Consider the following 25,364-nt stretch of genomic DNA (forward strand, 5'->3'; position numbering starts at 1 on the left):
AGGGTTTGGGGCCTGGCTCACTCCGCTGCTGCTTTCTGCCTGGTTGGCAGGAATTGGGGTGCAGCATTGACAATACACAGTGATTAAGAGTCCCAGCCCATAATGCTATGGCCTCCAGCAGGCCTGGGGGAGACACCGCAGGACCTGAGACCAGGGTCCACCACTTGGAACATGAGCAGGTATGTAAGTGGACTCTGCCTGGGCAGGGTGATGAGACTGATTCCCTTATTTTATTTATTTTTGGAACCAACATATTATTCTGGTCTTCACCATTTGTCCTTGGGGAAATGTTAGTTGAGGCTTACCTTCTCAATACGCTGACCTGTGTTGATCATATGGATTCAGCTTTCAGCCTGGAAAATGAATTTCTACCTGTGCTATAATTGGGAGATTTATTTCCCCTTACAGTAATATTTCATCTCTTTGAGTTTATATTTAAACTCTGAAGTTGTAACGCCTCTGAGCCTCTACTCTATCAACTGCATTTCCCTATAGAAGCCTACAAAAAGTTTCATAAACAACAGTATGTGCTGTTAAAAGACTCAGCGTTGATGCAATTTTTTAACAAATTAGTTAAATGTTTTGGAGGTGCTCAGAAGTCTTTGCTTTTATACATTTTTTTCCATTAAGTAGATTTCTATTTGCATTCTTAGCCCTAATTGGCCGTCTACTGTTGCTCAGGCTGAAAAGAACTGTAAAAAACCAATGCAGAAGAACTGCTGGGTACTGCCAGGTTTGTACATCATAAAAACTTATTCTAAACTGATCGATGATGAGAAGAGACCTGATATGTCCAAGAGTCTAAACAAAAACAGAAGCCGTCTATGTCCATTAACCTAATGGATTACAGTGGAGAGAGAAACACTTGTCTCAGGACAAGGAGGCTAAATGGCATTGAGGTCATTCAGCAAAACATTTAGGCTATTTGTTCTTCTTTGATACAGCTCTGTTCCACTCTCCCATATCAATAAACTGCTCTGTCTTGCAATTCTCCAGGATGAATAATTCTCAAAGACAGATAGGAACAACTGCCTCTGAAATCAGCAAAGTCCTGTTCTAAAAGGTTTTATTAATATGTAGAAGCAAGTTGCCATTCTGAAGGAGTGAAACCTTTTGATTATCAACATACAAAATGCAAACCCATTCCATTCAAAGACAGATTGCTTATCAGCATGCAGTGACATTCTGAAGCACTAAAACTATAAAACTTTCAAATCCAAAAATTCTCTGTTCATTAAAAAAATCCATAAAAGAATACATTTCTCTAGCAATTACCAACAACCTCTTTGCTGTGTCCTCAAAGAGGTAACAGGAAACTCAGCGTGTGTCTGGAAGAGATCTCTGGTCTGAGAAGCCTTTTGGGAGATTGTTTGATTATATGGGAGGGACACCAATTTTAGGCTATTCAGAGGGAATAAACCTTTTTCAGAAGCACTAATAACTACATCCCAACAGCATTGCACTCACTACAATCTAAGCCTTGCAAAGACCAAGAGCCTCCTTATTGACTAAAGAATTCTGCTAAACTTTTGAAGATGTGTCTCTATCTCATTGTCATACGTTAATTTAAAAGTGTAAAATTCACACGTGGAAATCCTTAATTTAAAAGGTTGTATATATTAAGGTACACCCCATTAAGAGGCCTCCTCACAAGACAGTATTAAAAGGTATGGCTGATTTATACTTCAAACATTTTCTGGACATTTTAAAACCCTGTTCTGCTCAACAGCTTTTAAAACTAGTTAAGACTCCTAGTGCATACCTGCTTTAAAGCAGCATAACCTGTTTTTACAGAGCCTCTTTCAAGATGCCTCAAGGGGAGAGGGTTGTCAGTGGAGTGCAGAAGGCAGATTGGAGGGGAGCCAAGATAGGCAGAAGAGAAGAACAAGAGACAACAATTGCACAGGCTAAATTCACTGTGTTCAGAGGAGAAGGGAGAGGAACAATTAATTGGAGAGCCAGGAGATCAGGGTAGATTTTTGGAGGATGGGGGAAATTATAACATGCTTTTGTTATAAGAGAAATGTACAAGAAGCGAGTGTCTCTCGAATATCCTCGGACTGACAGGACTACAACAACACTGCACACAAGCAGTGAGGGTCAGTGCTGTCAAATTGTGATCTCCCTACTAAGACTAAAAGATAAATAAATAAATAAAATTCTCAAAAGTCCTCTGGTGACTTAGGACCCTATAGACTTACAGTAGACTCTTAAGTGTGTCTAAATCATTTTTTAGAAACAGAACTTAGGTTCCTAATGTAAGTTAGGTACTTTTAAAAAATGTTACCGCAAGTCATTTATAGTAGCTTACTGCATGGTTCTTAGCAGGGTCCATGGATCAGCATTCATGTCACGCTCCCAATCAGTATCCAGCCTGTGCTGGGGAAGCTAATGATCCAACCAGCCGACCAATTCAGTAATGAATCCTGACCACGTGCCACCTGAGGCATGTTGCGCATATGCTAATCAGGTGGTTCATAGCTGTATTAGAGACAGGCTGCTGTTCAGCCTACATGGCCCTCTCTGTTTTAGTGAGTCTGCGTATAAATGACTAGCAGGTATATATGTAACCCACTTATCACAGCCAGCTCTGACCCCATCACAGTTTACAGCGATTGGCAGGTCCATTTTTGAAGCGGAGACTGTATGATTTCAGCCCAAGACTAAGTTTAAAGCATATTTAGAGATCCCAGAGTAATAGGGTTCCAATTAATTACAAAGCCATTACAATAACACTGGCTGTAATGGAACATACCACTCGATGTTAGGAACTTTCATTAAGATTTTTAAAAGCAGGTGCCTAATGTCAGCTGCATGAGTCCTTATATAAATAAACCGCTAGGTCATCGAAAGCAATGAGCACCCTGCAGCATACTAGCCATTATAGTCACCTCATTTAGGATTTAACCATATCACATTAATAAAAAGTTTGTGTGCTTATTAAACATGTTACCTTTTTTAGCATGTTTTACATAAAAGCATACTAACAAGTTGTTTCACTATTTCCATAAGGTATGAACAGTCTCTAACCTCTGTCACTATAGTTTTCCTTACATAAAGTTAACACACCTACTACACTCCTTCCTGAAATAAAGGGCAGGGCATACAATATAATTCACTATTTTCAGCCTTAACAGAGCTGTTAGCTAAACAACTCTGAACTAGAGGGTCTTTGTGTAGTCATTTCTATGGCAGAGCCCTTCATCGCAAAAGGAAAGCTTCCACGGGGAAAGCAGTGTGCTGAAAATCCTTCCAACCCCCTTTCACTCTGTTGAATCTTGTTTCACAGAGGTCCTTCATGTATTTATCTTGGTTTCTTTTTGTGTGTGTATTTGTTTTGTTAGCTACATTTTCTTTTCAGCACCATGGATGTGTTGTTCTTGTGATAGATTGTTACAGATTGTGAATAAATGCAATTTTTTTAGACTCAATCTTAAAGGCTTTAAGTACATCAGCACATAGGCCTTTTTTTATTCTTTTTTTAAGCAATTCCTTGTTTGTTTGGGTTTTTTTAAACTGAGTTATGCCAGAGGTCTACAAATTTAATTAATATTCATTGCTTCTAGCATACAGCAATGTAACAATTGTTGCAACCTTGAATGTCAAAGATTATTCACTTCATAAGTACATATCTTCATGTGCTATGAAGGCATCTTCATATCTACACAATCCTTGCTATAAAATACACATGCAATGTTGACAAAGAGTCACATTTGATTGCAGGAGTATGTGATAAGGAACAATAACGCAATCCCGACCTCCAATGTGCAGTGTGCATTAGTCTACTCTGTAAAATTAAGCATCTGAAAGAGAGATGGAATTTAAATAAATATGGGAACTCATTACAGAGTTTCAGAGCCACATAGACAGGCTTCCTTCCATTCTCTTGAAAACCTGACCACACAATTGGTGACAAATAAATTATTTCAACTAGATTTTGTCACCAATGAGAAAATCATGAAAAATTCAGATCTCCATGGCTGAGTACAGGATGTAAGAGAACAAATCCACCCACCTACCCAACAAAACCAAGCAACAACAAAAAATAACCTGACTTCAGATGTGTTTCATTTCCAAAAGTTGGAAATTGGACCTGTTTCTCAGTCATGTGAATCTTCAGAATTCAATTAACCTTGAAGTGGGTGCTATAAGCTCTTTTTTATAGATGAAACACTGAATAGCCAATGAGAAAACTAAAAGCATCTGACAGTCACGGGGGTAGTTACACTCCAGCAGAAAACAATGTTTTTAAAGTTTGTTTTTCACTCCACTCTACAAGATATGAAAGGCTTAACATCTTACTTTTGTTTCCTGAAAGCATTATTTCATTGATGGCGTGATGTGACCTACATTTTGTTCTTTTTATCTTTATGCTCAAGTAAAGACTAAAAGAATGTTTGCTTCCCTGCTGAAAGATTTTGTTGCATGAAGCCCATTAATCTGTAAGAAGTGCTAATGGCCCTCTTACATCTAAAAGGAATTTTTAGTTCAAAGTTAAGAATAATCTTGCCATATAGATTGTAAAAAATCCAAGTTCACGTTTCAGTAACCTTATTGAAAGGAGAATCGTGATTCTGATATTAATGTAGTTTTAAAGTTCTAAATGCCATGGCAGAAGCTATGATGTAGAATTATTATGGAGCTGTTTACACAGACTTCTCTTTAAAATGGTAGAAGATCAAAGTGCACTTGGGAACTTTTAGTGCAAGGCAGGAGGGTCCACATGGACACTTTAGTGTGTGGCAGGCTAGCGCATGATAGTTTTATATCCCAGCTTGCCATGAATTAATGCCTTGTCTACACTATGGCAGCATATAGAGTACAGGCACTACATGTGTAGAGTACAGGCACTACACACCACAGTGAAAGCAAGCTGCATCCAAGCTCCATTCAAGAGGAAAAGGATATTCTTGGAGTTAAAGCACTACTGGGTTCTACCTCTCTGTCTGCTACAGAGAAGCCATACCAGCATTTTCAAACATGTGGTTTCTAACTTTGGACCCAATTTTCAGAAGTGTTAAGCACTCATCAGAAGTCAATGAGAGCCAGAGGTGCCCAGTAGTGATGAAAAATACAGATGGAGTGTTTTCATCTGAAACTGTGAATAAGGCATCTCCTCACCACAGAGGGATGTTGTGAGCTATTTCATTGATGTAGCAGGTCCCTTGGGATCCTTAGTGGAAGCTGCTATAGAAGTGCAAATCGTCACTATAATGAGGTTGCCATTCACCATTAGTACCCCTCCTTGCATCTAGGACTGGAAATGTAGCTCTTACTGCATCAGGTGCCTGCTTCTCATTGCTCATAGTCTTTCTTCTGGTTACTTGGGACTCTGGCCAGGTCACCATTTAATCCAGACCTTCCAGGGTTATGAAGTCCAACAACAGAATCACTATCCAAATGTCTTCTCCAGAAGACCCAGGCCTCAGTTCGGGCTCTGTGACATTACAGCAGTGGCCATCAGAGGAAACAGAGCCTACCCATCACACTGGGTTTCAGCTCAGAGGCTCTATAACTAGCAATCCAGGTCCGTAGCACTTGTCCCTGCTCCTGTTTCCCTGGGCTTCTTCCTACCACGTGTCTCTATCTTCTCTTGACTGGTTCTGGGTTTACCACTGGAGCTCACTCTACACTCTGTGGCTACTTCACGCCCTGCCTAGCCTCTTCCCAGGCTCCTTCCTCCAGGGCAGGATCCCATGGCTTACTTTCCCCGGACTTCCTCCTTGTTCTTGGCTGCCTCTCTCTTCTCAGTGACTGCAGCCTCCTTCCTGGGAAGCCCCTTTCTTTTCTTTTTTTCCTTTTCTTCTTTTGTTTTTTTTAAGGGTGAAGCAGACTTGATTGCATAATCTATAGCTACCACAACCTATAATTCCTCAATACTTACCTGTTTATATTTTCTTGTTCTGCCCTGTGTCTTACAGATAATGTAACAATGTCTTTCTAATAAGACCCCATTTCCCTGATAGATATAGATATATTTTACTAAATAACAATGTAACTTTCGTTATCTTAAAACATTTGAATTCCTCAGAAAGCTTTTTCCTTTTCTTTATCAAAGCCCTTATATGCCCATAAAAATCGATCAATTGTTTCTTCCATTGAACAGAGTGCACATGCATAGACCATCTTTAGGCCTATGTATTCTTAAAAAGATTTCTATTTAAACATCAATGGCCAGTTAGTACTCTAAATAAAGTCACTTCATTTTTCCTATCCAGCCCCAAAGTATGTCATTATCCTCAATTCTAGGATACAATTAAAAAAAAAATCCTTTTTTTCATTAATCCAAATTTTTTGCCATTTCCTCTTTTAGATTTCTCTGTACTAGGGTTTTAAATTCTTTTTTTCACAAGGATATTTCTAAGTCAATCCTTTCATTTCTTTACGACCCTTTTATCTGCTTTGTACACCATGTCATTCCTTGTTATCCCAATATGTGCTGGGATCAAAGCTAATGCTACATGTATCCCCATCTGTACTAACTGTTATTAGAAATATAATTTCATTTCTTCATACTGTGACCCTTTTTTATTACTATAATGCCTGAGATTGAGTAAAAATAAAAAAAATAAAAAAAAATAAAAAAATAAGAGACCACCATTGCTGGGCATACGTCCCAGATCCAGTTTAACACTAGCATTATTGCTACTACTCCAGCTGTCATGACAGCTACAAAATCAAATATTCTTTTATTATTATTGGAATTAGTTGTACTAATTCCAACTTTTGGTATACAATATATCGTTCCTGTTCTCCCTGCTTTTTTCTTTTTTGGATCCATCTATATATATTTGACAAAAACAACTCCATTTTTCATCTATGTACAGATGCACTTCATTTTTAATATCTCTTTTTTATCTTTAAGTTTATAAAATAAATCTAAATCCACATTTGGACATATGACTTTCCATATATAACTAATTTTCCCATGACTAAAAATGTTTTGACTTTGTTTAGCTTTTTTTTGTCTTTCAACTTCTGCAGTCACGCTTTAACTTGAATGACATGTGGAATTCTAACATTGTGTGCTATAGTTCGCCCACTGAATTCTCAGCAATCCTTATATATTTATTTGGTACTTTCATCATTGCAATTCCCATTAATTTGGGTCCAGAAAGTTAGGTCCAGTAGTTTCATTCATAGTGTAACTGGCATTTCACCAGCAACGATCTGCATGGCATGTATTGGCATTGTAATAAATGCACTGCACACAATTTGTAGTGCCTGTGCTTATATTAAATCTAATTTTTTTTTAATTATAATTTCGATGCTGACCCAATAGCTATGACTGCCAATAACTGGTCTGATTAAGGCTCTGTATACCATCAGCAGTGTCTTCTTATACACCCCCAAGTACTGCCAGCGAGATTTTTAAATAGGTTAATTCTTTCGGTACTTTTATCTTTAACATAGCTTATATGATCTTTGATACTGTATTACTTTGGAAATATTACCCCCTAGGAATTTCAACCTTTTAACTAAATCTATTTGCTCTTCGTACAGCTACAGTTTACATTCCTTTGTAACTGTTCCTTTTGTAAAGGCTAATCCTTTGGGTTTAGCAATGGAGAACTTGAAACCCCATGCATTTCCCCAGTCAGAGGTCTCTTGTAAGACTTTAGAGAGTCTCTTTTGTTGCCACTTCAATATACCTGCTCCTAAGTCACAGAGCACAAATAATCAGCTAATAGAGTGACAATTACCCCGCACTTATTCATTTTAGGAGATTATTTATCATAATGTTAAATAAGGTCAGGCTCCACTTCCCGGTGATCAGCCCCTTTCTGCTCTCAGCTTCTTGGTTTGATAGTGCTGGCTCAGCACTTCCCCTGCTGGGCTTCACTCAATTAACCATGGCCCTCTTCCTTTCAGATGATGCCAGATCACGTAACCGGCCTCTCAGGCCCCTGATAACTCTGTCAGGGCTGGTGTGGGGAACGCATCCCATCACTGTCATTTTGGAAGTGATTGCCTTTTTCATATTTTGAATAAACACAGTGGGCCCTATCCTGGAATCCTCACACAAGAACAAAATTGCCATTAAGCTTGAAGTGAGTTTGACCTGCACATGGACTGGAGGATAAGGCAAAAAAATGCATCTATTTGGGACCAGAAGCAGGCCCACAACTTATCAGTTTGTCTCACTATTCCTGAGAGCAACTGAATACAGTATTAAGAGGATCCTGCTTATCGATGGGGCAGTGAATGGAAGCTCTTCCCTCTCAGTACTGTGGCTAATCCATGTGTTAACTTACAGTAGAGGACAAATAATGCCTCATCTTCATACTGTGCTTCTCTTCGAAGGTGTCATTCTGCTGCAGGTTGTACAAAAGCAATTTTCATTCACAATCTTTAATTTATGCTACCATCCCTAGACAACCACGTGAGCACCACAGTCAGTCAAACAGCTGATGGTATAATGATTGGAGGGGATGCGGTAAGGATTTTGATCCCCTATTTCCCTACAGTAGAGCAGGCACTCTACTAATAAGGTACTTTCAAAACAAGTGGTTTCTCCGTATGTTTTATTTCAGCCTTCCCAGTTTACATACATGCTCAGAATTCAGCTTCTGCTGAGACTACATTTGCTGCTCACCACATGCCCCAGTTTAGTCGTGTCTATCACAGTTCTTTCTCGGGGTTCATGCACACCTGCACCCAAGGCAACATAGTCCTTCCTTCTTTCCTGGGGCTCTCCACACATACTGCAGCCAAGATGGAGCCTGCCCCCCAGCTCCTCCCAACTGTTCTGGAATCCCCGTGCTTCTCGCCCCTCTAGGTCGTTGATTCTCAGGACATGGCTGCTCATGCTTAGGTGCCATCTGCTGGCTGGTTACAACTTTTAAGTTACAGGAACAGAACAGAACCAACTTACATTCTCCCAGCAAGCCCAGATAATCCTGTGTCAGCCTGGTCTTCCCTCTCTCTCAGGGAAGATGGATTTAAGTCTTCCGCCTTGCTTCTTAGTTTTAGGTCCTAGGCATGAAGTTTCCTAGTGCCTGAGACATTTTTTCCCCCATTAGCCAGAATATCTGTGAAGGTCTATCCAGGAGATGGCCCATGTGGCAGCTGCTCCATTATTTGAGCAGTTAGACCCATTCAGTCTCAATGGGTTGTAATCATTGGTCTGACTTCTGTCTTCCCTGGAGGTGAGAATATTGAAACTATCTGAGCCCCTTTGTTAGTCTAACACCTATCTTAGAAGTCAAGAATATATATCTGGATACAGATCAAAATGTGTAATTAATACAAACACTTATTGTCATATATTGTCAGAGGCTACCATAACCCTAAACCAACCACTTATGTCACTAGTTAGGGATCATCAACTAGTTCTAGTTGGCTCCAGCTCTCTCAGAACTAGTCCCTTCTTTTCTGGTAGCTTAGTACTCCCCACATTTCCCTTGAAGACAAGAACCTATACACCAGGGAGTGAATCACAGCAGTTCAGTAATAGAACCACCATCTCTCTCAGCCTCTTCTCCCTACCCATCTGCATATTGCGATGTCACCCTCTAGCAAATACTCACTACCAGAGAAATCTCTTAATAGTGCTCTGATCTTTTTCCCTTGTGGCTGTACAAATCCACAAGCTCAAAAGTACCACAATATTTCCACTCACTGTCATAAGAAGGTAGCCATTGGGGGACTTCATAATGCACATAGAAGGAATTGCATGAGTCCCAATTGAGAATCATAGAAATGTAGGGCTGGACGGGACCTTGAAAGGTCATCTAGTCCATCGCTGCTACACTGAGGCAGGCCCAAGTATATCTAGATCATCCCTAACAGGTATTTGTCTAACGTGTTCTTTAAAACCTCCTATGACAGGGATTCCACAACCTCCTTCGGTAACCTATTTCAGTACTTAGGAAAAACTTTCTAACTATAAGCGTAGCAAACAACATCTAACCTAAATCTCCCTTGTCGCATCTTAAGTAGATTATTTTTCGTCCTACCTTCAGTGGACATGGAGAACAATTGATCACCTTCCTCTTTATAAATAACGCTTAACATATCTGAAGACTTATCAGGTCCCCACCCCCATCCCTTCCCAGGTCGTCTTTTCTCAAGACAAAACATTTCCAGGCTAACCTTTCCTCACAGTTCAGGTTTCCTAACCTTTTATAATTTTTGTTGCTCTCCTCTGGACTATCTCCAGTTAGTCCACATCTTTCCTAAAGTGTGGGGCCAAAAACTGTACAAAACTGCAGCTGAATCCCCACCAATGCCAAGTAGAGCAGTTCAGTTACCTGCCATACCTTACATATGACACTTCAGTTAATACACCCCAGAATTTTTTTTGAACTGTAACACATAGATCTATCTGCATTAATGCTGCCTATCCAGTTATTCCAAATTTTGTAACTGTGCATTTGATTTTTTCCTTCCTAAGTGTAGTACTCTGCATGGGTCTTTATTGAATTTCATCTTGTTGATTTCAGGTTGATTCTCTGATGTATCAAGTTCCTTTTTATTCTAATCCTGCCACCAAAATGCTTTAAATCTCTGCCAGCTTGGTGTCATCTACCAATTTTATAAACATACTCTCCACTCCATTATTCAAGTATGACATTCCAAGGTGCACTTCAGACCAGTGAGGGACTGTGTCACCTCTGCCCTGCAACTGTTGGTGCCTGGTGCCAGTAACCCTGTCAGAGAAGGAAAATTAGGTTGGTCTGGTTTGATTTCTTCTTAACAAATGCATGTTGGCTATTACTTATCCTCTTATCTTTTAGGTGCTTACAAATTGATTGTTTAATAGTTTGTTCATCTAATTAAAATAAATATTCTTTAATCTGTTCTTCCGGTTCATATACCTTCCCCCTTTTTGTTAATATTAAGTGTGTTAAGCATACAGTCACAATTTTTTTTAAAAGAACATTGAAGCAAAATAGACATTAAATACCTTTAAATACTTCAGCTTTCTTGGTGTTGTCTGTTATTAACTCTCCTTCTCCTCTAAGTAGCGAACCTAAACTTTTCTTAGTCTTTCTCTTGCTTCTAGTATATTTAAGGAACCTCTTCTTACTGCCTTTCTGTAACCCTTGCAAGATGTAACTCATTTTGTCTCTTGGCCTTTCTGATTTTGTCCTTACATGCTTGGTTTATTCTTTTGTGCTCATCATTAGCAATTTGTCCCTGTCTCCACTTTTTGTAGAATTTCTTTTTGATTTTCAGAGCATTAAAGAGCTCCTGATGGTGCCATATTGGCCTCTTACTATTCTTCCTGTCTTTCCTTTGCATCTGGAGAGTTTGCCTTTGTGACTTTAGTATTGTCTCTTAGAAAGTGCCAGCTGTGCTGAACCCGTTTTCCCCTCAGATTTTCTTCCGATGGAACCTTATCTACAAGTTCTATGAGTTTATTAAAGTCCACGCTTTTGAAGTCCACCATCCTTATTCTGCTGCTCTTTCCTTCCTTTACTAAGAAATCAGGAAATCTACCATTCCATGATCACTTTCACTCAAGTTGCCTTCCACCTTCATATTTGCAACTAATTCCTCCCTGTTAGCAAGAATCAAGTCTAAAATGGCTTCCCTCTGGTTAGTTACTCCACCATCTGAAACATACTCCAAGAACTTACTGTACATATTTTTCCAATGGATGTGTGGGTAGTTACAGCCCATCATTATTACCAGGTCTTGAGTTCTGGATATATTTACGTTACAGGATCACTCAAAATCTAGGAAAAAGAAGAACAGGAGTACTTGTGGCACCTTAGAGACTAACAAATTTATTAGAGCATAAGCTTTCGTGGACTACAGCCCACTTATTCGGATGCTGTAGTCCATGAAAGCTTATGCTCTAATAAATTTGTTAGTCTCTAAGGTGCCACAAGTACTCCTGTTCTTCTTTTTGCGGATACAGACTAACACGGCTGCTACTCTGAAACCTGTCAAAATCTAGGGTCAGTCCTGCCAATCAACTTTACCACCTATGTGGATCCAAAAACAGAATGTTGTTTTGTTTAATTGATCTTGAGCCAATTAGAACAAACAAAATATTGCCTTACTCAAATTGGAAGAAGAGAAAGGATGGTCTTGTGGTTACGGGCACTGGACTGGCATATCAGGGTTCTGTTCTAGTCTGTTCTCTAATGCAGTCTGTGACCTTGAGCAAATTATTTCACCTTGATGCCTCAAGTTTCTCACCTGCAGTGTATGCAGAATATTTTCCTACCTCACAGGTATGTTGTGGAGCTAAATCCATTACCTTTGGAGGTATATAAATATTAGTGAAGAGCACCATAAAAAGGCCAACAAACAAACAGGACTGGTTTGGGTCTAGAAAAGCCCTTCACTGCTACAGCATAGATTAAAATTCATCCCAGGTCAGCACTCATTAAACTCAACTTTTTCCCATGATGCTTCAGTGGCCAACATGAAATGAGTTTTGGTTCAGGTGCCCACATCACAAAGGGGGGAGGGATAGCTCAGTGGTTTGAGCATTGGTCTGTTAAATCCAGAGTTGTGAGTTCAATCCTTGAGGGGGCCTCTTAGAGATCTGGGGCAAAAATCGGTATTTAGTCCTGCTAGTGAAGGCAGGGGGCTGGACTCAATGACATTTTGGGGTCCCTTCCAGTTCTGAGATAGGTATATCTCCATAAATTTATTATTATAATTAGGACACAGAGGAACTGCAGAGACCTAAGCCTGAGGGAGAGACTGAATTATCCTCTCACCCAGTGGTGATACCTACAGTTTATGGTTGGGGTAGATTGGTAGGGCAATGAGGAAAAGATGCCCATGTTTTAGCTTTTCTGTGGACAAAATTCAATCTGCAAAGCTGGAATCTAGAACCCTTTCAGAGGCAATGGAAATTCACATCACCATTAACGTAATTGCAAATTAATTTATTTGCTACACTAGTCTTCATTTTAAAAGAAAAAAATGTATTCGGCTCAGCTTTATTAGCAAAAATCATGGCAATGCTTAAATTACTGAATATGAGAAATGGAAAATAGGGAAGGTTTTGCTCCTGCATGCAAGTGAGAGCCTGAAAGAGTTAATTAAACAAAGCCAAGACCATACAGAAGGCAGCTTTGGCCTTAATTTCTCCTCTATTATGTTTCTAGCTGTGCTAGCTATAACATATCTTTTGGTTCCTGGGGGAAAGAGCTGCATAATGAGCTGCTTTATAGGTGGGCTATGAAAAAAACTGACAAACTTGACCATTTTTGATGACTTTTCTGTAAATCTTCTCACTAAGTGCTCTGCATGTAAATGCCATCATCAGCACTGGCTGCTATAGCAACTGGGATATTTAGGAAATTATTTAAAGTGAATATCACGGCACATCCAATCTCTCATGAAGGCAAGAATTGTCTGAGGAGAAAACATATGAGGTCTATGTAATTTAAAATTTGTAAATGCAATGTTGATTTTCAGGTGTGCCGTCTCCTTATGGTTGCAAATCAAGAAATAACCATATACAACTAAGCAGCACGGAGGGCCCTTTTATTCTATATTGTATCTGATCAGATTTAACAAGGTCACTTGGTACTCATACACTTGATTTATTAGCACCATTTTTTACAGCCATGATATATGTTAACTATTACATATTATGACTCACGGAGGGTTATAGAAAGAAAACCAGCAATTATCTGTTTGCTTGTCTTAATGAAAGCACTAACTATTGCCTGCATGCTCTGCAGCACTGAGAGCTTCAGTTCACATAGTAACAGAGGGTCCTGTGGCACCTTTAAGACTAACAGAAGTATTGGGAGCATAAGCTTTCGTGGGTAAGAACCTCACTTCCTGCCTCTGGAAATTTCCATTACTTGCATCTGAAGAAGTGAGGTTCTTACCCACGAAAGCTTATGCTCCCAATACTTCTGTTAGTCTTAAAGGTGCCACAGGACCCTCTGTTACTTTTTACAGATTCAGACTAACACGGCTACCTCTCTGATACAGTTCACATAGTGTTTTTCCTCAGAGAAATCGGTTTCTGTTTTTCAAAAAGGAACATGTGAGCAACCTTCTCAAATAAGTGTTTTAGAGTCTGAAGATGTCTCAATCAATAAGCAGTCCTATTTGACGCATGTAAATAGGGTGACCGGATCACCAGACTAAAATATCGGGACACATTGGGGTGCCATCAGCCCCGCCCACAGTCCACCCCCACTCCTCCCAGGCTCCGCCCCCACTCTGCCCCAGGTCCCGCACCCTTCTTCATCCCCCAGCTGCCACTAGCTTGCTGTGTCCCTCCTCAGTCCCCCACCAACCGCTCACCTCCCCGCTCGCTCACTCGCCGCTCACCTCTTCACCTCCCCACCTGCCACTCACCCCTATGGTGCCTACTTCCCTTCTGCCGGGTGGGTGCTCACCCACCCACCGCCCCTTCCTGCCCCTGCACCGCCCTCGCCCCACCCCCACTCCACCCCCTTCCCCCAAGTCCCCGCCTCTGCCTTGTCTCTTCTCCGCCTCCTCCCCTGAGCACGCCACATACCCACTCCTTCCCATCCCTTCTGGAGAGCGCTAAGCACTGCCAAACAGCTGCTAGGTGGCGGGAAGCGCTGGGGGGGGAGGAGTGGAGACATGGCGCACTGGGGAAAGCGGGGGGAGAAGGTGGCGAGGAGGGGGGAGCTTGGCTGCAATTTTCCCCCGTGGGTGCACCAGCCCTAGGGCACCCATGGGGTCAGTGCCTCCCTCCTGCTTGCCTCCTTACCTGAATATTGGGACAAATGGCATCCCAATCGTACATTGATCGGGACGCAGGACAAAGGGTTAAATATCGGGACAGTCCCGATTTTATCTGGACATCTGGTCATCCTACATGTAAATTTGACAAGGGAACCTCCAAAAGGCTCAGTTTAGATAAACACCCAAAAGTCCAGATGATCATCAGAATCTTATATAAATTAAGTCCAGTTCTACGCTCTGAAAAACTGGACTGGTTGGGAATCTCACGAGAACAAGTTTTCTTGTGAATTCAGATTTTCTACTTTCACAGTCAACTAGGAAGCGTTGAGTCAGTAAAGAGAATTAAACTTTTCTAAAAGTTGAACAGGGTTTGGGTTGTATCTTGTTTTATCCCTTTCTGCAAGCATAAGCATTGCGGCCAAAACATTTAGGAATCCATGTTATAGACACATTTATCCCAAAGCTCTAATCATCTTCCCTCTCACTACTGTTGTTACAGGTCATCCATAAACCAAAGTGAGCTGTGGGATGAGCCTATGTAATGTTAAAATTCTAGTATGTTAATATGCTATCACTATCACAGATAAATTACTATATAGTCACTATCTTCTAAAGAAAAAATAATTTAGCCCATTCTCGTACTTTTAGATAGTGTTCTAAGTTGCTAAAAAATAGCAAGAGAGCAATGCAAAATAATTTCTGAAGAGAAATACTCATACTAGAATAAAATTGAGAACCCTATCATGAATTCCAACATCTTGAATGATGAGGATAAAGAAAGCGAACCAAATGATAAGCAGAAGAAAGATTTCCACCCCCCCCATGTTATCCCTGTTACATATGTAATTTTTTAAAAACATACAGATACATACTCCACCACCATTGGTTGTAAAAACATCTGTTTAAAGCTTTCAAACTGTAAGGGCTTTGAGAATATATATATATATATATATATTCTTAATTTAAAAGGAAGTCACAAGAAAAATATTGTGGTTAAAGTTGAGGGGAGCAGGAAGCCTAAGAGAATAAGCTTTGTTGAGAGATTCTCTCTTTTTTTAGTTAGGTGCAACCATGTTGAGCTCAACAAGGCTGCACAGCTACAACAATCTGAAAGCTCTGACTCACTGCATTTTTAAACTTCAGAGTGAAGCTTCCAACATGGAAAAGGTTTCCTGAAGAGAAAAAAAAAAAAGTATAAAATGGGCTAACTTTATTTTTAATGAAAACCAGAACAATAGGCAGGATCAGAAAAGTTGGTTTCTCCAAATGTAATGCTTTATAACGTGTCAAACTTACTACAACAACTTCTCACAAACAATGCCAGTAGAGTATAAACTGACTCCAAAAGTTTTTTTATTTCATAAATATTGAACAGATTATTCCACAGAGATGCAGCTTCACTCCCATATGCATGCCTTCCTGAGCACTTCATGAATACATTTCTCTAAGGGCTTATCTACATAGCAATTTAGTGCACAGCAAACCAGGGTGTGAATCTCCAGCACACTAGCCTGCTGTTCTAAGTGGCCATATGGGTGCTGCTATAACACTAAAGAAGTTCCATTGTGAGCTCTGAAATACAGTGCTGTTTGGAACAGCAGTAACGTCACACCCTGACTTGCCATGCACTATATCACCATGTAAAGAAGCCCTAAATCTCAGTTCCATTAGCGCTATTGTATATTAGAGATAGAGGTAGGGTGACCAGATGTCCTGTTTTTATAGGGACTGTCCCATTTTTGGGGACTTTTTCTTATATAGGCCCCCATTACCCCCATCCCTTTTCCCATTTTTTTCCACAGTTGCTATCTGGTCACCCTAGATAGAGGAGTGGGAAATGGTTTTCCTGTCCTATGAAAGTCCAATATTTTGAAAATGTCCCTGTTCTACATTGGGATGAAACTGAGACCTGTCAAAGTTTCTCTCTCTGATTTTTTATTGAACAAGGGAGAGTACACAATACCACTGCGGACAGCGAACTTGTGTGGGAAACCCAGATTCCAATCCCTGGCCTGAATGAAGGGTGCATTTCTTTCTCTGACTAGACATTCCATTCTGGACCTGAGCAACTGTTTCTTAACAAAACAATAGTCGAAAGCAAAACTGTTTGTGGGAATGTACGAGTTTTGACAAATTGACATCTTCCTATGAAAAACCATTCTGTTAACTAATTCCTTACCAGCTCTAATTATATAAGAATTGAGTATGAGTCAATGAGAACATCCCACACCCATCTAAATATACTGAGCTTATCACCATGGTATCTGAGCATATTAGAAGGCAGAATTTGGCCCAGTCAATTTAGTCATTTACTTGTTTCAGGATATGAGCTTGTGCAATAAGAAAAAAAATGCATGTTTTCCCCAGAATGTCCTTTCACATCACTTAGTCTTTTACATCTATTAAAAAAAAAGTAATGTTTGCCACGCACCTACATCCTCCCCCCTCTCCTCCCCCCCCGCTCCCCACACAATGGAGAAGAATCCCATGGCAGCCATATCAATGTTTGCTCACCTGCTGTAACACTTCTTGTCTAAACAGGTACTACTGAAAGATCTCCTATTGTGTTACTGATCATTTTGATATTATTCTCCTAGGTTAGCTAGAAATGTGATGATTGAACTGACCACCCTTCTGTGCTTTCCATCTACCCTTCCCATGTGCAATTCTCTTTCAGGCAGTAGGCTAAGAAAGCAATGAATTACCATGAATTCAGTTCTTCAGATGAATCTGAAAATCTTAAAGGTCACATCAGTAAAACGGTATCGTTCAACACATACTACCACAATTTATAATAGTGTATAGTACCATTATTGTATTTTATATACATTTTTAATATATTAAAATAGCTGTTCCACTCGTTTTGTGACTTATACCTAACAGTTGTAATCCACATAGAAGGATGCATTTTAATGTGTCCTTTGATGAACTTATATAGTGTATACAGCAGATTACACATACCTTTAATTTCCAGCTGCATATAAAAGCATCTGTATAGATTATGCACACTAGAGTATCTAAATCCATCCCTGAAACAGGCACATTAGTGTTAATTAACCAAATCAACCAAAAATTACGGAGCAGGTTTTCAAGGAAGACTGTGCATCTCTAATGGTACATAATAGAGAGTGTATCTAACACATGCAAATATCACAACTGTGTGTATGGATAAGCTCTTTCCTAGCAGGCATGTCCAGTTATACATTAACATGTACAAATATTTTATTTGCATGTCAAGTCAGGTGTGCCCAATTGTGCAGATCCCTTTTTGAAACTCTGCTCCTGATCATGCCTAGTCATTATCTCTGAAAGTTATTAATGCCACATGGTAAATGATTTCATAGCTGAAATCTATGATTCACTGCTTTCAGAGCCAAACTAATGTAACAGTGCTTCCCTCTCCCAGAACCCAAAGTAAATATAATAGATGGGTCTCACTTCAGCCAAATTCTAGAGCAAAAAATAAATCCCTACCTTTTGTTCTCCTTTCTAGAGTTACTTTCTCCATGATGCTCACCGCCAAATCTCTCAACTCTCCAAAGCATGTGTGTTGGAAGGATTTCACTCCCTGCAGCTAGTCCAGCCCTGTATCCTTGAAAAGAAAGACACTATTCCCTCATGTAAGGAGACATCTATTGTCCCATTTAGTTCATCTCAAAAAATATTTTCTACAAAAATATATTCTCCATATTAGGCAGACTAAAAAGTACTGCACTAAAAGGTTCTGTTTTTTTCCATTTGTGAGCTACTGCTAGCTTTAAAGACAATCATAACAAGTTCTGTGGGAGTTATTTTGAAATTGTCTGTGTAGAGAGCTGGGGAAATTATTTTAAGTGATCATTGGCTATGGAATAATAGTGTAGGTTTTGATGAAATATGTAAACTTGAGAATAATTTCTCTTTGTTCTATTGAGAACTAAAGGCACAAGGAAAAGGGTAGATGATTGACTCCAAATCAAACAATTTTTTCTTGCTGTTTCTTTAGCTTGAAACTGTCAAACATTTTCTTTTGTTCTTGTGTGAGGTTGGCTGCACTTTTTGCACAAATGTTTGTCTTGTATCTCTTTTTCAAGCTGCATTTATATTTCCCAAACACTTTCCAATGATAATCATACACTTTCAATTAATTTGCTTCAGCCATACTTGTGCTCCTTATGTTTGCTTCTTGAGGCTATTCAAACATTCTAGTTTTACTGACAAAAATGTTTGTGAAAAGTAATTTGCAAAGTCACATGCACCACCAGATTCAGCAATATGTTTTTAAAAAGTATCTCAACTGCCAAACAGTCCTGGGAGCATTAAGTTTCCAAAAATAAATATATAAAAATTAGTGGCACGATTTTCAGAGGTGCTCAGCACCTGCAGCTCTAGTAAGGATATATCTACACTACAGGTGAAGGTGTAAATGGAACACAAGCAGGTATATCTGCACTAGCATTAATCTAGCTGTCCCAGGTTCGTAATAAAGATGCAGCAGCACAGGCTAGCAAACCGAGTACAAGACTTTTGGGAACCCTGGGTACAAACTCAGTGGCTTGGGCTTCAGCATGGCTTAAGAATCTGAGTACATACCCAGGATCCGTGGCAAACTTGTGTGACATTCTGCTCAGAACACCCAGAACTGTGAGCCAGTGTTACCCCTCTACCTTAGCAAGAGTAAGAATTTTGTTGCTATTAAGTTGTGTGTTAGCTCTCTGACACACCAGCCTGTCTGCCTTGCCAGCAAACTCTTCAAGAATCTGCCAATCTGAACCTTGCCTACCAGAAAATAATAAGTGAACCCAGTTCCTGAGTTCCCCAGAGATGTCTCCCTCCAGTGTCCAATCCCTTTCACGCAAAGAGACAGACCACACATCAGCCTGTTAGGTTAGCTGAAGATTCACACTTCACTTTAACACACAGCAGTGCGATGATTTTGTAATAAAACAACCATAAGTTTATTAACAAAGAACAGAGACTTAAAAGATACTAAGCAAGAGAAAAAGAGACAGCTATGATTACAAACAATAAACCAAAATACACTATGACTAAAACTTAAGTTTAGCAAGTTACATCTTTACCTAAAACAATCTCACCTCACAGCAAGTTATCAGGAACTCCTGTCCTTTAGGCCAAGAAAATACAACTTTCACAGGCTCCTGTTCCCTATGTCCCCTAAGAAATAGATAACTAAAATGTCTCTTTCTTCCCCTATATTACCCTAAGTCCATTTTCTCTCCCTCAACAGCCAGGCAAGCAATCGGAGGTGTAGACCAGGGATCGGCAACCTTTGGCCCACGGCCCACCAGGGTAAGTACCTTGGTGGGCTGGGTGGGTTTGTTTACCTGCTACGTCCGCAGGTTCGGCCGATCCCGGCTGCCACTGGCCACGATTCACTTAACAAATAGGAACAGCCACTTACGATATTTGAAAAAGTGTTTTCACTTATTTCAGCTACAAAAATTGTGACTCAATTTTGCCATGACATATCAGTGATATTCCCAATTTGCCATAACAGCCATCTTTCCATAGGACTAGTTGACTAATATCTAAAATTAGGAGCTTGCCTTATGGTTTGTTATAAATACAGACCTTCATCCACCACACCTGGCTAACCCCACTGAAAATAGACCAGACCGAAAACATCACAATTTGGCATTTCAAGGTTAATCCATCTACAAAACCAGAGCATTTCCAATGAAGCAGTACCACATGCTGCTAATGTGAATGAGAAACATGGTCTTCCAGTAAGGACAACACAGACAGAAGATGGGGGGGGGGGGAGGAGTGGGCCAGAAAAGCAAAGACAGGAGAGAGGCAGAGATAAATGACAGAAAGTAGTACAAGGATTAAGTTAAAACAGAGATCAAGGGAAGAAGGAAAGGGAGATAAAAATAAAGGCCAATTTCTGCTCTAGGACATGCATGTGGACAGCAATTGACTTCCACAGAGGTAATGTGCCTTCAAGGGCATGGCTTACATTCTGTCTACTGAATGCAGAACTCAAATGAAAGAGATAGAATGATCCAGCGTCTATGGGAAGGAGAAAAGGGTTCCAGAGACACTGATAACCAACTAGAGAAAGCCAAAGAAAGAAGAGCATCAGAAACTGAAAGAACAGGCAAACCTTGGCAGCTATGTTTGTAAGTGATGTTTCTCATGGATGAAAGGGAGGCACTCATTTCATACCCTCAATCAAACCCCGGCTAATCTTTAAGTCATGGTGAGGGTAGGACATGGAGCTACTCAAAACCTGACAGGGTAGGTGGGATGGGTAAGCTGATCCTGAAGTGTGTCCAGGGAAGTGGTTACCTGGGTGGAGGAAACAGTGAACTGAATGGGACGGTTACAAGAGGCGGGGGAGCCTGGGGCCAGTAGTTGCCCCCTTTGCCTTGTGTCCTACTAGATGTCACCTCTGATTAATTCTGCCCCTTCCTGTTTGGATCCAAAAAAATGTAACAGCAAGGAGGGAGGCAGAGAGGCCTCCTACAAAGTACAGGCCACAGGATCCAGGAGGAGCAACCTCAGGAACACCCCAGAAGCCTAGCCATATTATTATTAGTGAGCATTTCAACTGTGGTGGTGCCTAAAAGACCCTGCCAGACTGGGTTCCATTGTTCTAATCACTGCACAGACATAAAACCTCACCAACCCTGTCCCAAATGCATGAGAATCCAGCCGGTGTGTAGGCCAGCATGGCACTTGGCATCCCAGGCTAGAGAAGAGACTAAGAAGGTGGTTCCAAGCAGTGCTCAACATTAAGGAAACAAAAGCTCCTTAAGAAAATGCATTCTCAAACATCAAGAAAGAGCTCTCCAACCTGGAGACTTTCATAAATAACCAACCCTCCACACAAATGGACTTTACTAAAATAAGACAGGAGATCTACATTACACACTTCACCTCTCTACAAAGGAAAAAGGACCGTAAGCTGTCTAAAATCCTACCTGCCACATGGGGCCACAACAGGGGTACCCCTAACTCACCCAGCAATATCGTCAATTTATCCAGCTACACACTCAACCCAGCAGAAGAGTCTGTCCTATCTCGGGGACTCTCTTTTTGCCCCAGCACCCCCACGAACATGATACAGTTCTGGAAGCCTACTTTCGCTGCCTCCAACTCAAAGAATACTTTCAGGATAACACTGAACAGCGCACTGATACACAGATACCCTCCCACCAACAACACAGGAAGGACGACTCCACATGGACTCCTCCTGAGGGTCGAAATGACAGTCTGGACCTATACATAGAATGCTTCCGCTGACGTGCACAGGCAGAAATTGTGAAAAAACAACATCTCTTGCCTCATAACCTAAGTCGTGCAAAACGCAATGCCATCCACAGCCTCAGAAACCACCCTGACATTATCTTCAAAGAGGCTGATAACGGAGGTGCTGTTGTCATCATGGACAGGTCTGACTACCAGAAGGAGGCTGCCAGACAACTCTCCAATACCAAATTCTACAGGCCACTTTCCTCAAATCCCACTGAGGAATACACTAAGAAACTGCACCATCTACTCAGGACACTCCCTACACTAACACAGGAACAAATCAACATACCCTTAGAGCCCCAACCAGGGTTATTCTATCTACCACCCAAGATCCACAAACCTGGAAATCCTGGATGCCCCATCATCTCGGGCATTGGCACTCTCACTGAAGGACTGTCTGGATATGTGGACTCCCTACTCAGACCCTACGCCACCAGCACTCCCAGCTATCTCCGTGACACCACTGATTTCCTGAGAAAGCTACAATGCATTGGTGACCTCCCAGAAAATACCATCCTAGCCACCATGGATGTAGAGGCTCTCTACACAAACATCCCACACACAAGTATCAGAGGGGTAGCCGTGTTAGCCTGAATCTGTAAAAAGCAACAGAGGGTCCTGTGGCACCTTTGAGACTAACAGAAGTATTGGGAGCATAAGCTTTCGTGGGTAAGAACCTCACTTCTTCAGATTCACTTGCATCTGAAGAAGTGAGGTTCTTACCCACGAAAGCTTATGCTCCCAATACTTCTGCTAGTCTCAAAGGTGCCACAGGACCCTCTGTTGCATCCCACACACAGATAGAATACAAGCTGTCAGGAACAGTATCCCTGATGATGACACAGCACAACTTGTTGCTGAGCTCTGTGACTTTATCCTCACGCACAATTATTTCAAATTTGGTGACAATATATACCTCCAGACCAGTGGCACCGCTATGGGCACCCGCATGGCCCCACAATATGCCAACATTTTTATGGCTGACCTGGAACAACGCTTCCTCAGCTCTCATCCACTCACGCCCCTTCTCTACCTACGCTACATTGATGACATCTTCATCATCTGGACCCATGGGAAGGAGACCCTGGAAGAATTCCACCGTGATTTCAACAGCTTACACCCCACCATCAACCTCAGCCTGGACCAATCTACATGGGAGGTCCACTTCCTAGACACCACAGTACAAATAAGCGATGGCCACATTAACACCACCCTATACCGAAAACCCACCGACCGCTACGCCTACCTTCATGCCTCCAGCTTCCACCCCGGACACACCACACGATCCATTGTCTACAGCCAAGTGCTGAGGTACAACCACATCTGCTCCAACCCCTCAGACCGAGACCAACACCTACAAGATCTTCACCAAGCATTCTCAAAACTACGATACCCACGCAAGGAAATAAAGAAACAAATCAACAGAGCCAGACGTGTACCCAGAAACCTCCTGCTACAAGACAGGTCCAAAAAAGAAACCAACAGAACTCCACTGGCCATCACCTACAGTCCTCAGCTTAAACCTCTCCAACGCATCATCAGTGATCTACAACCCATCCTGGACAATGATCCCTCACTTTCACAGACCTTGGGAGGCAGGCCAGTCCTCGCCCACAGACAACCCGCCAACCTTAAGCATATTCTCACCAGCAACCACACACCGCACCATAACAACTCTAACTCAGGAACCAACCCATGCAACAAACCTCAATGCAAACTCTGCCCACATACCTACACCAGCAACACCATCACAGGACCTAACCAGATCAGCTACAACATCACCGGCTCATTCACCTGCATGTCCACCAATGTTATATATGCCATCATTTGCCAGCAATGCCCCTCTGCTATGTACATTGGCCAAACTGGACAGTCACTACGCAAGAGGATAAATGGACACAAGTCAGATATCAGGAATGGCAATATACAAAAACCTGTAGGAGAACACTTCAACCTCCCTGGCCACACAATAGCAGATATAAAGGTAGCCATCTTACAGCAAAAAAACTTCAGGACCAGACTCCAAAGAGAAACTGCTGAGCTCCAGTTCATTTGCAAATTTGTGCCAGTCCACACTAACCCCCCATTTCGAACTAAGGTACGCAAATTCAGCTACTTTAATAATGTAGCTGAATTTGAAGTACCTTAGTTCGAACTTATCGCGGGTCCAGATGCGGCAGGCAGGCTCCCCCATCGATGCCGCGTACTCCTCTCACCGAGCTGGAGTACCGGCGTCGACGGCGAGCACTTCCGGGATCGATCCGGGATCGATTTATCGCATCTAGACAAGACACGATAAATCGATCCCAGAAGATGGATTGCTTACCGCCGGACCCGAAGGTAAGTGTAGACCTACCCTTTGACACCATTAGACCAGGATTAAACAAAGACTGTGAATGGCTATCCAACTACAGAAGCAGTTTCTCCTCCCTTGGTGTTCACACCTCAACTGCTAGCAGAGCACCTCACCCTTCCTGATTGAACTAACCTCATTATCTCCATATTGATTTATACCTGCCTCTGGAAATTTCCATTACTTGCATCTGAAGAAGTGAGGTTCTTACCCACGAAAGCTTATGCTCCCAATACTTCTGTTAGTCTTAAAGGTGCCACAGGACCCTCTGTTGCATTCTCTCTGTGTCCCCTCATCATCCTGGGAAAAAGAGACAACATACCTTCTTAAGTACTTCCAACCCCCACCTAAAGTATTGTATTGCATGTGTACACACAATAGGCCCATGCCTGCATGCACTGAAGTCAATGGAAGTGGTCACTGATTGCACCAAACAGATTAAGACGAAAATAGTCCTTGTGCTAATTTATCAGAAATATTGTATTTTTTTTTTACCCGAACAAGGTATTTTTTCCCAATCAAACTAAAAGATACTGACAGTAGCAGGTCAGCAGATCTAGTCTAATATTACTGGTGATAACAGAAGCCACTCCAGGTACCTAATTCAGTGAGACCACATGCTGCTGTGAATGTGCATTTAGGGATGAAATTCTTTAAGGGTATTTAGGTCATAAATCCTTTCCATCAGTGGCATCTGGTGTTAGAATTGTGGGCATCTGTCATTTAACATTTTTTGTCCTAAAAGCAGAAACAGATTATCCTTAATAAATATACAGTGTACAGTATGTGATTTAGCTAACAGATTAAATAAGGTTCAGGAAGAACTGCTTTGAGTCTTTTAAAAAAAATCAAAGTGCTCTCTAGTACAATTATAGGAGTATATTAATTCAGAGCATTAGTTACACCTTAGTACCTAGTAAAAACAAAACAAAAACAAAAAAATAGCACAAACTTAACACATACAGTGCTAGATACCAGAACTATTCCAACTGAAAAGATTAGATTCACACCAACCTATGCTCATGATATGAGAACTTCAATGGCAGAAAGTTCACCAAAAGGGACAGTCGTCGTAGCAGGGTATGCATCCCCAGATTTCCCACTGCTG

The 25,364-nt window shown here is 41.1% G+C and overlaps 1 protein-coding gene across 27 annotated transcripts in view; it reads right to left on the reverse strand.

Annotated features, from left to right (window-relative positions):
• The window catches only part of RGS7 (regulator of G protein signaling 7), a 448,509-nt gene that overhangs the window by 354,319 nt on the left and 68,826 nt on the right, over positions 1-25,364 (reverse strand). The window contains exon 1 of one of the 27 annotated variants that reach the window (XM_065589113.1): positions 18,121-18,375. The exons of the other annotated variants lie outside the window; for them this stretch is intronic. The gene's annotated coding sequence lies outside the window, so the exon portion shown is untranslated. Of the gene's footprint in view, positions 1-18,120; positions 18,376-25,364 lie in introns of those variants that run through there. 27 annotated transcript variants of the gene reach the window in all.

This window comes from Chrysemys picta, chromosome 3, assembly GCF_011386835.1.
Source record: "Chrysemys picta bellii isolate R12L10 chromosome 3, ASM1138683v2, whole genome shotgun sequence".
NCBI lineage: Eukaryota > Metazoa > Chordata > Testudines > Emydidae > Chrysemys > Chrysemys picta.